General features: G+C 38.7%; 1 pseudogene; it reads left to right on the top strand.

Annotated features, from left to right (window-relative positions):
- The first annotated feature begins 369 nt into the window (after window positions 1-369).
- LOC127194903 (E3 ubiquitin-protein ligase UHRF1-like) overlaps window positions 370-13,995 on the top strand; it is a 34,415-nt pseudogene continuing 20,789 nt past the window's right edge.

Here is a 13,995-nt window from a genome sequence, read left to right as displayed (position 1 = left end):
TCTGGTTACAGAGAGCTAAAGCACGGATTATGAGTGCTACTGGTTTGTATTTTCCTATCTGTTATCCTGCCTAATCATTCAATGGCAGCTTACTGTATAAATGTCATAATCATACTGGGTTTGGCCAATATTTTCTGTTTCTTGATAATATGAAAACTTGGAGAGTAAGAAGCAGGCATTTTAAAAAAGTGTTCTCTCCTCCTGGTACTCCTAATTCTACTTTATTTTAAAGCTAAGTCATTTGTTTAGGAAATATCTACTGAGGATTTCCTATGACAGTATGTCAAACACACTGAAAACATGTCCCTGGAGGTGTCCCGGGGGTGCTCAGAGCAATCAGCTGCGTGTAGGACTCAGCATAGCAACTTCATGTGGATCCAGGTTCGCGCCGTGGATGGAAAGGAGACCCACACCCACACCTTGGACTGTGTCCAGGATGACCAATGGGCAGGAGCTGAGGAAAGAGATTGAGGAGCTAATTTACATGGCTCTTCAGCTACAGAGACTTTTTTTACAGGTGCAAAAAGATGGAGGATGGTCACACACTCTTCGATTATGTCCTGTGCCCCAATGACACAATCCAACTGCTGGTGCGCCAGAGTCTGCCACTGCCTCTCAGTACGAAGGAACGGGACTTGGAGCTCTCAGACTCTGACTCTGGCTACGGTGTGGGTTAGACAGAGTCAGACAAGTCGTCCATAAATGGTGTAGGGGCTGCCAAGGGGGATGACAAGGTTGCGTGGGAAGACACGGACCTGGGGCTGTACAAGGTTAATGAATACGTGAATATGTGTGACAACACTTTGGGTGCGTGGTTTGAAGCTCAGGTTGTCCAGGTACAGAAGACAGCCTTGTCTCAGGAAGAGCCCTGCAGGCAAAATGGCTCTCCAGGACCATTTTGATCCTGGAGGATGACATCATGTACCACATCAAATACGATGACTACCCAGAACATGGAGTGGAGGTTGTCAAAGCCAAAGCTCATGATCGAACTGTGATCCCATGGAAGGACCTGGAGGTGGGCCAGGTGGCAATGGCCAACTGCAGTGTGGACTACTATCCCAGGAAAAGTGGCTTCTGATATGATGTTAAGATCTGTAGGAAGCGCCAGACCAGGACCACACATGAGCTGTATGGCAGAGTCAGCTCTAGGGCTGCTGGGTCATGTTAACGGATGAAGTCTTCAGGATTGCACTCTCTAATGAAGGGAGCCCCTCACAACCCCCTCCTGCATTCCAGAACACAGGGAGAGCAGCCTGTCCTGTCAGTACTGCAACGATGACAAGAACAAACCGTGGCACAAGTATGCCTGCCCATGTGTGTGGCAGGCGTGAGGCTACCAAGAAGTAGGTGCTATGTGACATGTGTGACATGTCCTTCCACCTGTACTGCCTGCAGCCACAACTCATCTGCATCCCTCCTGCACCAGAGTGGTACTGCATGCTGAGGCTAGAAGGGTACTACCAGTTCTCATCTTGTTTTTATCTTATTTTGTTTTTTATTTAATTAATTTATTCAGATTACATCTAAATTATTTTCCCCTCACTTGTATCCATCTGTTCCTCCCTTCTTCCTTCTTTCACCCTATGCCCCTCTCCTAGGTCTATGACCAAGGAGGACTTACTCCCCCACTATATGGTCATAGGCTGTCAAGTCTCATCTTGGTAGCCTGCTTATCTTTTCTCTGAGTGCCACCAGGCCTCCCCAATCCATCTTGTTTTTAACTCAATAACTGAGAGTTTCTGTTTTTTTGTTTTATATTTGTTTTGTTTTAATGGAAAGAATGGTTTCAGGGAATTTCTTTTATTGTTACAGCATGTGCCCAGGAAGATGTTTTCATGCTTTGTTTTTATTGGTTATTTTTTTCTTCCTTTTATAACTTGTAGCTTTACCAAAGTGTGCAGGCTGTACCACAGTAGATCATGGAATCTGAACCATGTAACTGCCAGCAGACTGGATAGCACTGTTCAAGGGTCATATTTTGGTGTGTGTGTATGTGTGTGTTTTCTTGTTAGATTGTTAAAATATTGGAAGAAAGGAAAATTCTATGTGCATTTTTTCTAATGTTCAATGTTTTGTTCAGATTTTAGATCTCAGAAAGAATAATTTTTTTCTCCAGAAAAAAGAAAAATTAAACAATTCCCTACCAATTACAAATAAAGAAATCTAAGGTACAAGGTGGTGAAGCCATTTTAATACTTGATAAAAATAGACTTTGCACCACAACTAATCAGAAGAAATAGGAAAGGGCACTGCATACTCACCAAAGGACAAATAACACCAGGAAGATAATAAATTCTTAACATATATGCACCAAATCCAAAGTATACCAAGTGCAAAAAAGACACACTACAACAGCCAAAAATCATACATTGACGACCCTTACAACACTGATAGTGGGAGATGTCAATATTCCACTCTCATCAATAGCTAAGTCATTCAGACAAAATTTAAACAGGAAAATTCTGGATATAACTGACATTATAAACAAAACGAACCTGCTCTGTATTTATATAATATTTCATCCAAACACAAAATAATATATCTTCTTTTCAGGGCCTTTTGGAACTTTCTCTAAAACTGACGACCTAATCAGACTCCAAGCAAGTCTCAACAGATACAAGGAAATTAAAATGCCACCCTACATTTCATCTGACCACTACTTATTAAAGGAAGATATCAACAACAACAGAAACAACAAAAATCTTACAAATCCATGGAAACTGAACAGTTTACTAATAAATGAAAAATTGGTCAAGATACAAATTAAGAAGGAAATTAAAGACTCTATAATTGAAAGGAAATTAATGCGCCACATACCCAAACTTATGTAGCACAGTGGTTATAAAAAGACAAATTCAAAGAACTAAATATTTACATAAAAAGGAACTTGAAAAAATATCATACTAGCATAGTAACAGCCCATATGAAAATTCTAGAACAAAAAGAAGAAATGACATCTATAAGGACTAGATAGAAACAAACAAACTCAGAGCCAACGCCCCCCATGGGGGAAATGCAAAGAAACAATAAATCAAGTTATTAATTATTGAAAAAAACCAATAAGATTGACAAACCATATCCAAATTAACTAAAAAGTGGAGAAAGAATATGCAAATTAGCAAAATTTAAAATGAACAGGAGAACATAACAATAGGCCCTGAAGGAATTCAAGGAACCATAAGGACATACGTTACCAACCTGTACTCCACCAAACTGGAAAACCTAAAAGAAGAAGATAATCGTTTGATATATATCATTTGCCAAAGTTAAATAAGAATCAGATAAACAATTTAAACTTACATATCCATTCTAATGAAATAAAAGCAGTCATTAAAAGTCTTTCAAACCCCTACCCAGATCAAGCCAATGGACAGGACATTCTCCACAGTTGAGTGGAAAGTGGGGTATGACTTTCACATGTACTCTTGTGCCTCATATTTGACCATGTCCCCTGGAGGAGGAGACCTGGTGGCACTCAGAGGAAGGATAGCAGGCTACCAAGAAGAGATTTGATACCCTATGAGCATATAAAGGGGGAGGAAGTCCCTCTCAGGCACAGTAATAGGGGAGGGGAGTAAGGGGAAAATGGGAGGGAGGGAAGAATGGGAGGTTACAAGGGATAGGATAACCATTGAGATGTGATAAGAATAAATTAATAAAAAAAATAGTAAAAAAAAAGTCTTTCAACAACAAGAACAAAAAGTCCAAGGCCAGGTGGTTTCAGCACAAAATAGTACCAAACTTTCAAAGAACAGTTAATGCCAATAGCCATCCTATTATTACACAAAATAAATTGAGAAGGAACACTGTCCAATTAATTTTTATAAGGCCATAATGGTCCAACAAAGAAAGAACTACAAACCAAACATCCTTATAAATATAGACCCAAAATTTCTCAATAAAACACTTGTAAATCAATCTAAGAACACATTCAAAAGATCATCTATCATTATCCAGTAGGCTTCATTGTAGAGATGCAGGGATGGTTCAGCATACATAAATCAATATATGTAATAGATCATATAAACAGGCTGAAAGACAAAAACACATGATCATTTCATTACATTCACAAAGAGCCATTGTCAAAATACAGCACCCCTTCATAATAAAATTTCTGGAAAAATTAGAGATATAATTCATTTAGCTCAATAATAGTAAAATCAGTATACAGAAAGCCCACAGACTGCATCAACTAAATAGAGAAAAACTAAAAGAAACTCCACTAAAATCAAGAGCAGGACAAGACTGTCCATTACCTCCATACTTATTCAATATAGTACTTGAAGTCCTAGATAGAGCTATCTGACAGCTGTGACAAAGCGATACAAATTGGAAGGGAAGAAGTCAAAGAAACTTTACTTACAGATGATGTGTGTGATGTGATAGTACACATCAATGACCCTAAAAGTTTCCACCAGGAAACATCTACAGCTGAGAGAAAGTTTCACAAAGTATGTGAATTACAATATTAACTCACAAAAATCAGTTCCTGGCCTATATACAAATGACAAATGGGCTGGGAAAGAAATCAGGGAAACAATACATTTCTTTTCTTTTTTCTTTCTTTCTTTCATTTTTTTTTTTTGGTAAAAAATAATTTTATTACTAGGAAGACAAGGATGGCACACAACTCCAAATAACCAAAATTGCAAAAGGATCAGAGATCTTTGATGCTTGTTCCATCTGTGCATCTCCTGCTTTCTGCAGACCTCATTTCAGCCCGGACTGAGTGAAGACATGCTTAACTTTCCTGGCACGGTTCCTTGCCTCTAGGCCAGACAGCACATCTGTGTGCAAACCCAAGCATGGCATCGCTAATGGGACCTTTAGATAAAGAAATCACCATCAGGAAAACCTGCACTCATCCTGGGAGGTCGCTTGAAATTTTCAGAAAGTTACAGTATCCATTTCTTCATAGCTTTAAATAACATAAAAATATCTTGGGATAACTCAAATAAAACAAGTGAAAAACATATATAATAAAAATTTTAGACATTTGAGAAAAAAAATAAAAAATATGTGAGAACATGGAAAGATCTCAAGGATCAGTAGAATTACCATAGTAAAAATGGCCATCCTACCAAAAGAAATCTACAGATTCAATGCTATCCCCATCAAAATTACAACATAATTCTTTATGGATCTTGGCAAAACAATATTAATCTTCATATAGAATTACAAAAATAGAGGATAGCTAAAACAATAATAATAAAATTATTACTAAATAATATTGAAACAATACTGACTAAGAAAAGACCTGTTGGCCTGCTAGCAGTATGACCATCCTGAATTTGAAAGTTTACTACAAAGGTACAGTTATAAAAACAGCAAGAAATTGGCAGAAAAACAGACACATAGGCCAATGCAATAGAATAGAATACTTAAGACTTAAATGTACACACTTATGGATACTTGATTATTTTTTTATAATAAAGGATAAATACACACTAAAAAAAGACAGTATCTTCAACAAATGGTGCTGCCCAAATGATGGTAGCATGTAGAAGAATCCACAGGGATTCATACTGTACAGAAAACTCAACTTCAATGACCAAAGATCTCAACATAAAACAAGATATAATGAACCTGGTAGAAGAGAAAGTGGGGAGTAGTTTTGAACATTATCACTGGAAAAGACATTCCGAACAGAACAATGTTAGCTCAGGCACTAAGAAAACAATTAATAAACGAGTCCACATGAAACAGAAAAGCTTCTGTATAATGAACAGAGGGTGCTTCATTTGAACAAAACAACAGCATACAGAATGGGAAAAGATTTATACCAACTGCACATCCAATAGAGGGTTACTATCCAAAAAAATATATAAAAAACTCAAAACAACCTAGATATAAAAAAAAAACTATTATAAATGAGGTACAGTTCTAAAAATGTTCTCGTAAGAGCAAACAGAAATAACTAAGAAAAACTGTAAAAACGTCAACATCCTTAATTATCAGGGAAATGCAAATCAGAAGTATTTTGAAATTTCATCGTATTCTTCCTAGAATGGATAAGATGAAACAAAGGAGTGAAAGCTCGTGACTTAGAGGTGAAGAATGAGAAGATGATCTTCTGTTGCAGGCAGTGAAAAGTGGTGCAGCCACTTTGGAAATAAGTGTGGCAGTTCCTCAGGATGATGACAATTACCTAAATATTCAGCTGTATCCCTCTTTGAAATACACCCAAAGGTTGCTTCTTCCTATCACTGAGCTGCACTCAACCATATGCATTCTGCTCTATTCATAATATCCAGAGGATGGAAATAGCTTAGATGTTCCTCAATAGAATAATTTATAATAAAAGTGTGGTAGATTTACACAATGGGCCACAAGGCCAGTATTACCTGGCCTTATGAATTGAAAGCATGGAAGCTGCAAGTAAATAGATTAAACTACCAGAAAATCATCCTGAATGAGCTAACCCAAATGCAGAAAGATGAATATGGGAAGTATTTGCTTATCTGTGGATATTACCTGTTATATCAATGATACCCAAGCTACAGTCCATACAACAACAGAAGTTAGACATAGAATAATGGGTTAGAAGAGAAAATAGCTCCTTAAATTAAGGTCTTCCTAAGGAATAAAGACAGAATAGAAAGTTATGGCCGGAACCCCTGAATGAGTGGATCAAGTCGGGAGAGGGGAACAAAGGACAGAATACAGGAAGAGATGGCTAAAATTAAGGGGCACTTAAAGGTTAATAATGAAATATAATATACTAGAAGCTTCCTAGAATATATAAATATATTAAGCAATCTATATGAAACTGCCAAATTATATCCAGCCACAACAGGCTATGTCTTATTACCTAATGAATCTTTGAGATGGGGATTGGGCTACATCTAATTAAGTTATTAGCTCAAGGGGTCCCATGGAAAACCCTAAATAACCCAGGCTGCTGCTAAGAATGTAGATTGTTCTCTACAAACTGATGACAGTGACTTATTGTTGAACACAACATCTACATAACTCATTGAAGTTGAGTTGGTACCAATTTTGAGACTTTACCCCTACAGGCTAGCATATTTGATACAAGAAGGTACTCTGTATCAAGGTAAGGTAAATACCAACCCAGCCTTTGATCTATAATGTTTTCCCGCCTGAAGGTATGCTAGGGCAGTGATGGCACAAAGCTTGTGGTAGTAACAACCAATATGTGCTTTGACCCAAGATCCACTCTATGAAATGGAAACCATATCCAATATTGCCTGGATAACCAAGAACCTGAGACTATACAGTCCAAGTTTCTATGGTAAAACCAATATGACTGTTGAAAATAATAACAACAATAAAATGTTATCTAATTGCATTGCACTATACTCGTAGATGAGTGTTTTTTTCAGCCACCATTAGAGAAGCTTCCTTCTGCATCAGATGGGATCAATACAGAAATCCACAGCCAAAATTTATGCAGAGATTGAGATACATTAGAATATTCAGCCCAAAGTGGGTTATCACCATAAAACCCTTCTTCACTTGAGTCAGAAATACGAGATTAAGTATATAAGGAAAATAACACCTTCTAAACCAGCATGGTCAGATCTCACATGAACTCAAAGAAACTGAAGCAACATTCAGAGTCCCGCCACATGTCTGCACCAGACAGAGCTCTAGAACTTTATTTTTTAATTATTTTTCTTTACTTATACATATTTTTTTTATCAATTTATTCTTGTTACATCTCAATGGTTATCCCATCCCTTGTATCCTCTCATTCTTCCCTCCCTCCCATTTTCCCCTTACTCCCCTCCCCTATGACTGTTCCTGAGGGGGACCTTCACCCCATGTATATGCTCATAGGGTATCAAGTCTCTTCTTGGTAATCTGTTGTCTTTCCTCTGAGTGCCACCAGGTTTCCCCCTCCAGGGGACATGGTCAAATGTGAGGCACGAGAGTACGTGAGAAAGTCATATTCCACTCTCCACTCAACTGTGGAGAATGTTCTGACCATTGGCTAGATCTGGGGAAGGGGTTTAAAGTTTACCGCATGTATTGTCCTTGGCTAGTGCCTTAGTTTGAGTGGGACCCCTGGGCCCAAATCTGCTTATCATAATGTTCTACTTGTAGGTTTCTACGACCCTCTGGATCCTTCTACTTTGCTATTCTCCCATGCTTCTCTCATTTAGAGTCCCAATAGGATGTCCTCCCCTCTGTCCCAGTTTCCTGGTAAGTGAAGGCTTTTGTGGGACATGCCCCTTGGGCTAGTATGCAGATATAAGTGAGTATATACCATTTGAGTCTTTCTGCTTCTGGGTTAACTCACTCATTATGATCGTTTCTAGCTTAATCCATTTATCCACAAATTTCAGGAATTCCTTGTTTTTAATAGCAGAGTAGTATTCCATAGTGTATATGTACCACAGTTTCTTTATCCACTCTTTTACTGAGAGACACTTAGGCTGTTTCCATGTTCTGGCTATTATGAATAAGGCTGCTATGAACAGGGTTGAGCAAATTTTCTTGTTGTGTGCTAAAGCATCTTCTGTGTATATTCCAAGGAGTGGAATAGCTGGGTCTTGAGGAAGCCCTATTCCCAGTTTTCTGAGATAGCACCAGATAGATTTCCAAAGTGGCTGGACTAGTTTGCATTCCCATCAGCAATGAAGGAATGTTCCTCTCTCCCCACATCCTCACCAGCATGTGGTGTCGCTTGAGTTTTTGATCTTGCCCATTCTGATGGGTGTAAGATGGAATCTCAGAGTTGTTTTGATTTGCATTTCCCTGATGATTAAGGAGGTTGAACATTTCTTTAAGTGTTTCTCAGCCATTTGATATTCCTCTGTTGAGAATTCTCTGTTTACTTCCAAGCCTCATTTCTCAATTGGGTTATTTGGTTTGGTGGTGTTTAATTTCTTGAGTTCTTTATATATTTTGGATATTAGACCTTTGTCAGATGTAGGGTTGGTGACGCTCTTTTCCCAGTCTGTACACTGTCGCTTTGTTCTCTTGACAGTGTCTCCTGCCTTATAGAAGCTTCTCAGCCTCATGAAGTCCCATTTATTAATGGTTGACATTAAGGCCTGGGCCATTGGTGTTCTGTTCAGGAAGTTGTCTCCTGTGCCAATATGTTCCAGGCTCTTCCCCACTTTTTTTTCTAAGTGACTTAGTGTCTCTGGTTTTATGTTGAGGTCTTTAATCCACTTGGAGTTGAGTTTTGTGCAAGGTGACAAATATGGGTCCAGTTGCATTTTTTTTACACGTAGACATCCAGTTAGACCAGCACCATTTGTTGAAGATGCTATCCTTTTTCCATTGAATGGATTTGGCTTCTTTGTCAAAAATCAAGTGACCATATGTGTGTGGATTCATATCTGGGTCTTCGATTCGATTCCACTGATCAACTAGCCTGTTGCTGTGCCTGTACCATGCTGTTTTAATTACTATTGCTTTATAGTACAGTTTGAGATCAGGTATGGAGATTCCTCCTGAGCACGTTTTATTGTACAAGATTGTTTTAGCTATTCTGGGTGTTTTGTTTTTCCATATGAAGTTCAGAATTGAACTTTCAATGTCTTTCAAAAATTGTGTAGGTAATTTGATAGGGATTGCATTGTATCTGTTGATTGCTTTTGGTAGGATGGCCATTTTTACTATGTTAATTCTCCCGATCCATGAACAAGGAAGATCATGCCATCTTCTCAGGTCATCTTCAATCTCTTTCTTCAGAGTTTTGAAATTTTTTTCAAACAAGTCCTTCACTTGCTTAGTTAGAGTAACTCCTAAATATTTTATATTGCTTGTGGCTAATGTGAAGGGTGTGGTTTTCCTAATTTCTTCCTCTGCAAGCTTGCCATTTGTGTATAGGAAGGCTACAGACTTTTTTGAGTTAATTTTGTATCCAGCCAATTTGCTGAAGGTGTTTATCAGTGTAGGAGTTCTCTGGTGGAATTTTGAGGGTCACTTATGTACACTATCATATCATCTGCAAATAGGGATAATTTGACTTCCTCCTTTCCCATTTGGATACCCTGGATCTCCTTCTGTTGTCTTATTACTGGTGCCGCTGGTGCCACTGGTGCTGCTGCTGCATCTGCTGCTGCTGCTTCGATCTGAGAAAATCCGTGCTCCTCCCATGTGCAGGGGCATGCAGGTCCTCCGCACCCTGGTCCCTCCAAACCGTGGAGTGCTCCCGATGCCATGGTGTGGGGACTTCAGTGTTCCTGACTCAGAAATCTGTGCAATTCCCTGAATTGTTCACTGGAGCCTCCAAACACGGTCCACACTGCTCATCGCCATCTCGTATCTATTTCTTATTACTATTCTTTTTTTTTATTAATTTATTCATATTATATCTCAATTGTTAACCCATCCCTTGTATCCTCCCATTTTCCCTTTCTCCCTCCCACTTACCCCCTACTCCCTTCCCCTATTTCTGTGACTGAGGCAGACCTCCTCCTATTGTATATGCTCATATAGTATCGAGTCTCTTCTTGGTGATCTGTTATCCTTCCTCTGAGTGCCACCAGGCCTCCCCATCAAGGGGACGTGGTCAGAAATGGGGCACTAGAGTTTTTATGAAAGTCAGACCTCACTCTCCACTCAACGGTGGAGAATGTCCTGTACATCAGCTAGATATGTGTAAGGATTTGAAAGAAAAAGTGGGGATGAGCCTGGAACACATTGGCACAGGAGACAACCTCCTGAAAAGAACACCAACAGCCCAGGCTTTAAGGTCAACAATTAATAAATGGGATCTCATGAGGCTGAGAAGCTTCTGTAAGGCAGGAGACACTGTCAAGAGAACAAAGCGACAGCCTACAGACTGGGAAAAGAGTGTCACCAACCCTTCATCTGACAAAGGTCTAATATCCAAACTTTATAAAGAACTCAAGAAATTACACACCACTAAACCAAATAATCCAATTGAGAAATGGGGCTCAAAACTAAACAGAGAATTCTCAACAGAGTAATATCAAGTGGCTGAGAAACACTTAAAGAAATGCTCAGTCTCGTTAGTCATCAGAGAAATGTAAATCAAAACGACACTGAGATTCCATCTTACACCCATCAGAATGGCTAAGATAAAAAACTCAAGTGACACCATAGGTTGGTGAGGATGTGGAGAGAGAGGAACACTCCTTCATTGCTGGTGGGAATGCAAACTAGTACAACCACTTCGGAAAGCTATCTGGCACTTTCTCAGAAAAATGGGAATAGGGCTTCCTCAAGACCCAGCTATTCCACTCCTTGAAACATACCCAGAAGATGATCTACCACACAAGGACATATACTCATCCATGTTCATAGCAGCCTTATTCATAATAGCCAGAACATGGAAACAGCCTAAGTGTCCTTCAGTATAAGAATGGATAAAGAAGCTGTGGTACATTTACACTATGGGATACTGTTCATCTATTAAAAACAAGGAATTCCTGAAATTTGTGGACAAATGAATTGAACTACAAATGATCATAATGAATGAGTTCACCCAGAAGCAAAAAGAGACAAATGGTATATACTCACTTATATTGAGACACTAGCCCAAGGGGTATGTCCCATGAAAGACTTTACTTACAAGGAAAGTGGGTCATAGGGGAGGACATCCTTTTGGGACTTTAGGTGAGAGAAGCATGGGAGAATGGGGAAACAGACAGATTTAGAGAGTCCTGGAAACCTACAAGAAGAACATTATGATGGGTGGATCTGGGTCCTGGGGTCCTCCTCAAACTATGGCACCAGCTGAGCTCTAGAATTTTAAAGTGAACACATGATACCATGTCTAACCCAGAAGATATTGCCAATTGATAACCACTTGCACATGAAATTTAATTTTCTCCAAGGGAGTCTAACTTGGAAGACAAACTATTCTCAATTGTAGCCTGAGGATAAGGGGATGGAGGGATGGGGAGGGGTATAAAGATGGGACTGGGAGGAAAGAAGAGAGGGTGCTGTGGTCAGGCTGAAAAGTGAATTTAAAAATTAGCAAATATAACAAAAGTTTTTTAAAAGACAAAAAAGTGGGGTAGCCTGTACACCCAGGAGTAGATGGTCAATAGAAAATGAACTCAATTTAGTATTTTGAGGTTCCTTTTTTCACAATGTAGTGTAAGGGTTTTCTCCCCTGTTCAAAAAATGTACAATATTATTTTTATTTATTTTATTAATATATATATTTTTAAATTTTTTATTAATTTATTCTTGTTACACCTCAATGTTTATCCCATCCCTTGTATCATTCCATTCTTCCCTTCCTCCCATTTTCCCATTATTCCCCTCCCCTATGACTGTGACTGAGGGGGACCTCCTCCCCCTGTATATGCTCATAGGGTATCAAGTCTCTTCTTGGTAGCCTGCTGTCCTTCCTCTGAGTGCCACCAGGTCTCCCCTTCCAGGGGACATAGTCAAATATGAGGCACCAGAGTTTGTGTGAAAGTCATACCCCACTCTCCACTCAACTGTGGAGAATGCTCTGTCCATTGGCTAGATCTGGGTAGGGGTTTAAAGTTTACCACCTGTATTGCCCTTGGCTGGTCTAACACAATTCTTTACACACCTTGAAAGAACAATTCTCAACTTCATATGGGAAAAAAACTCAGAAAATCTAAAATGAAGTGGAGATATAGCTTGGATATAGTTTATGCATTGGCAGTTTGGTCCTAAATGTGGTAGTGTTGAGATAGTGGACCTTTAAGAGTTGGGGCTTTAAGCCAGGCATGGTGGTGCACACCTTTAATCCCAGCACTTGGGAGGCAGAGGCAAGAGGTTGGTGAGTTAGAGGTCAGCCTGCTCTACAAAGTGAGTCCAGGACAGCCAAGGGCACACAAAGAGACCCTGTCTCAAAAAAAAAAAAAAAAAAAAAAAAAAAAAAAGAGCTGTTGGTGTTCTGTTCAGGAAGTTGTGCCAGTGAGTTCAAGACTCTTCCCCACTTTCTTTTCTAATATATTTAGTGTATCTGGTTTTATGCTGAAGTCTTTGATCCACATGGACTTGAGTTTTGGGTAGGGTGATAGATATGGATTTATTTGGATTCTTCAACATGCAGACATCCAGTTGGAGCAGAACTATTTTTGAAGATGCTATCTTTTTTTCATTGTATGGTTTTGGCTTCTTTTTAAAAAATTAAGTCTCCATAGATGTGTAGGTCTATTTCCGGGTCTTCAATTCTATTCCATTGATCTACTTGTCTGTTTTTATGACAGTACCATGCAGTTTTTTATTACTATTATTCTGTAATATCACTTGAAATCAGGGATGGTGATACCTCCAGAAGTTCTTTTATTATTAATATATTTTTAATAGACAGACAGACAGACAGATTTCCAGTTTAGTGGTGTTATAGGATTCCTGAGTTTATGAGTGAGTTTCTGTTTTGTGTGTCTTGTTTCGGGTACTTTTTTTCTGTGTGTTTGTTTTGTGTAATACCATGTCTTTATTTCTTTTTTATCTCATTATTTTATTATTTTATTTTTGTCTTTCAGAAGTCTGTTTGTTTTATAAGGAAAGATAGAAATGTGGTGGGTCCAGAAAGGAGAGCAGTGGGGAAGAACTGAAGATTAGATGGAGGGGAAACTGTGATTGCTATATATTTCATGAGCAAAAGCCTACTTTCAGTAAAAGGAGAGAGAGAAGGAGAGAGAGACAGAGACAGAGAGACAGAGACAGAGAGACAGAGACAGAGAAAGATTCAGGTAGTAGTTCTGATACATAGAAACCTGCATGTCTAATGTCAAAAGTTATTGAAATATTCCAACTAATATTTGCAAGATGGTCAGTTTTTAATCTATTGTTAAAACCATTTAAAACCAAATTGGAATGTGATTTCATGTACATAAACTTATTCTATTCTTCTCAGTTGGCTTTCACTTCTATAACTAGCCATTGGTTGAGTTCAGGGACTCTTGTGGTGTCCTCTTGACATGGTAAGTACACTCTAGGATTCAATTAAGTTTTGATGAGGGAGGAGTTAAAATAGAAATAAAGCTTTGTCTTTTTAGGAACAAATGTATTAAGTACAGTATTAGTTTTTAATTAGACTATAGTATAAAAGGA

Source organism: Acomys russatus, chromosome 10 (genome assembly GCF_903995435.1).
Source record: "Acomys russatus chromosome 10, mAcoRus1.1, whole genome shotgun sequence".
NCBI classification, from domain to species: domain Eukaryota; kingdom Metazoa; phylum Chordata; class Mammalia; order Rodentia; family Muridae; genus Acomys; species Acomys russatus.
The sequence above is the reverse complement of the archived record's forward strand: the minus strand, read 5'-3'. Positions and strand labels throughout refer to the sequence as shown.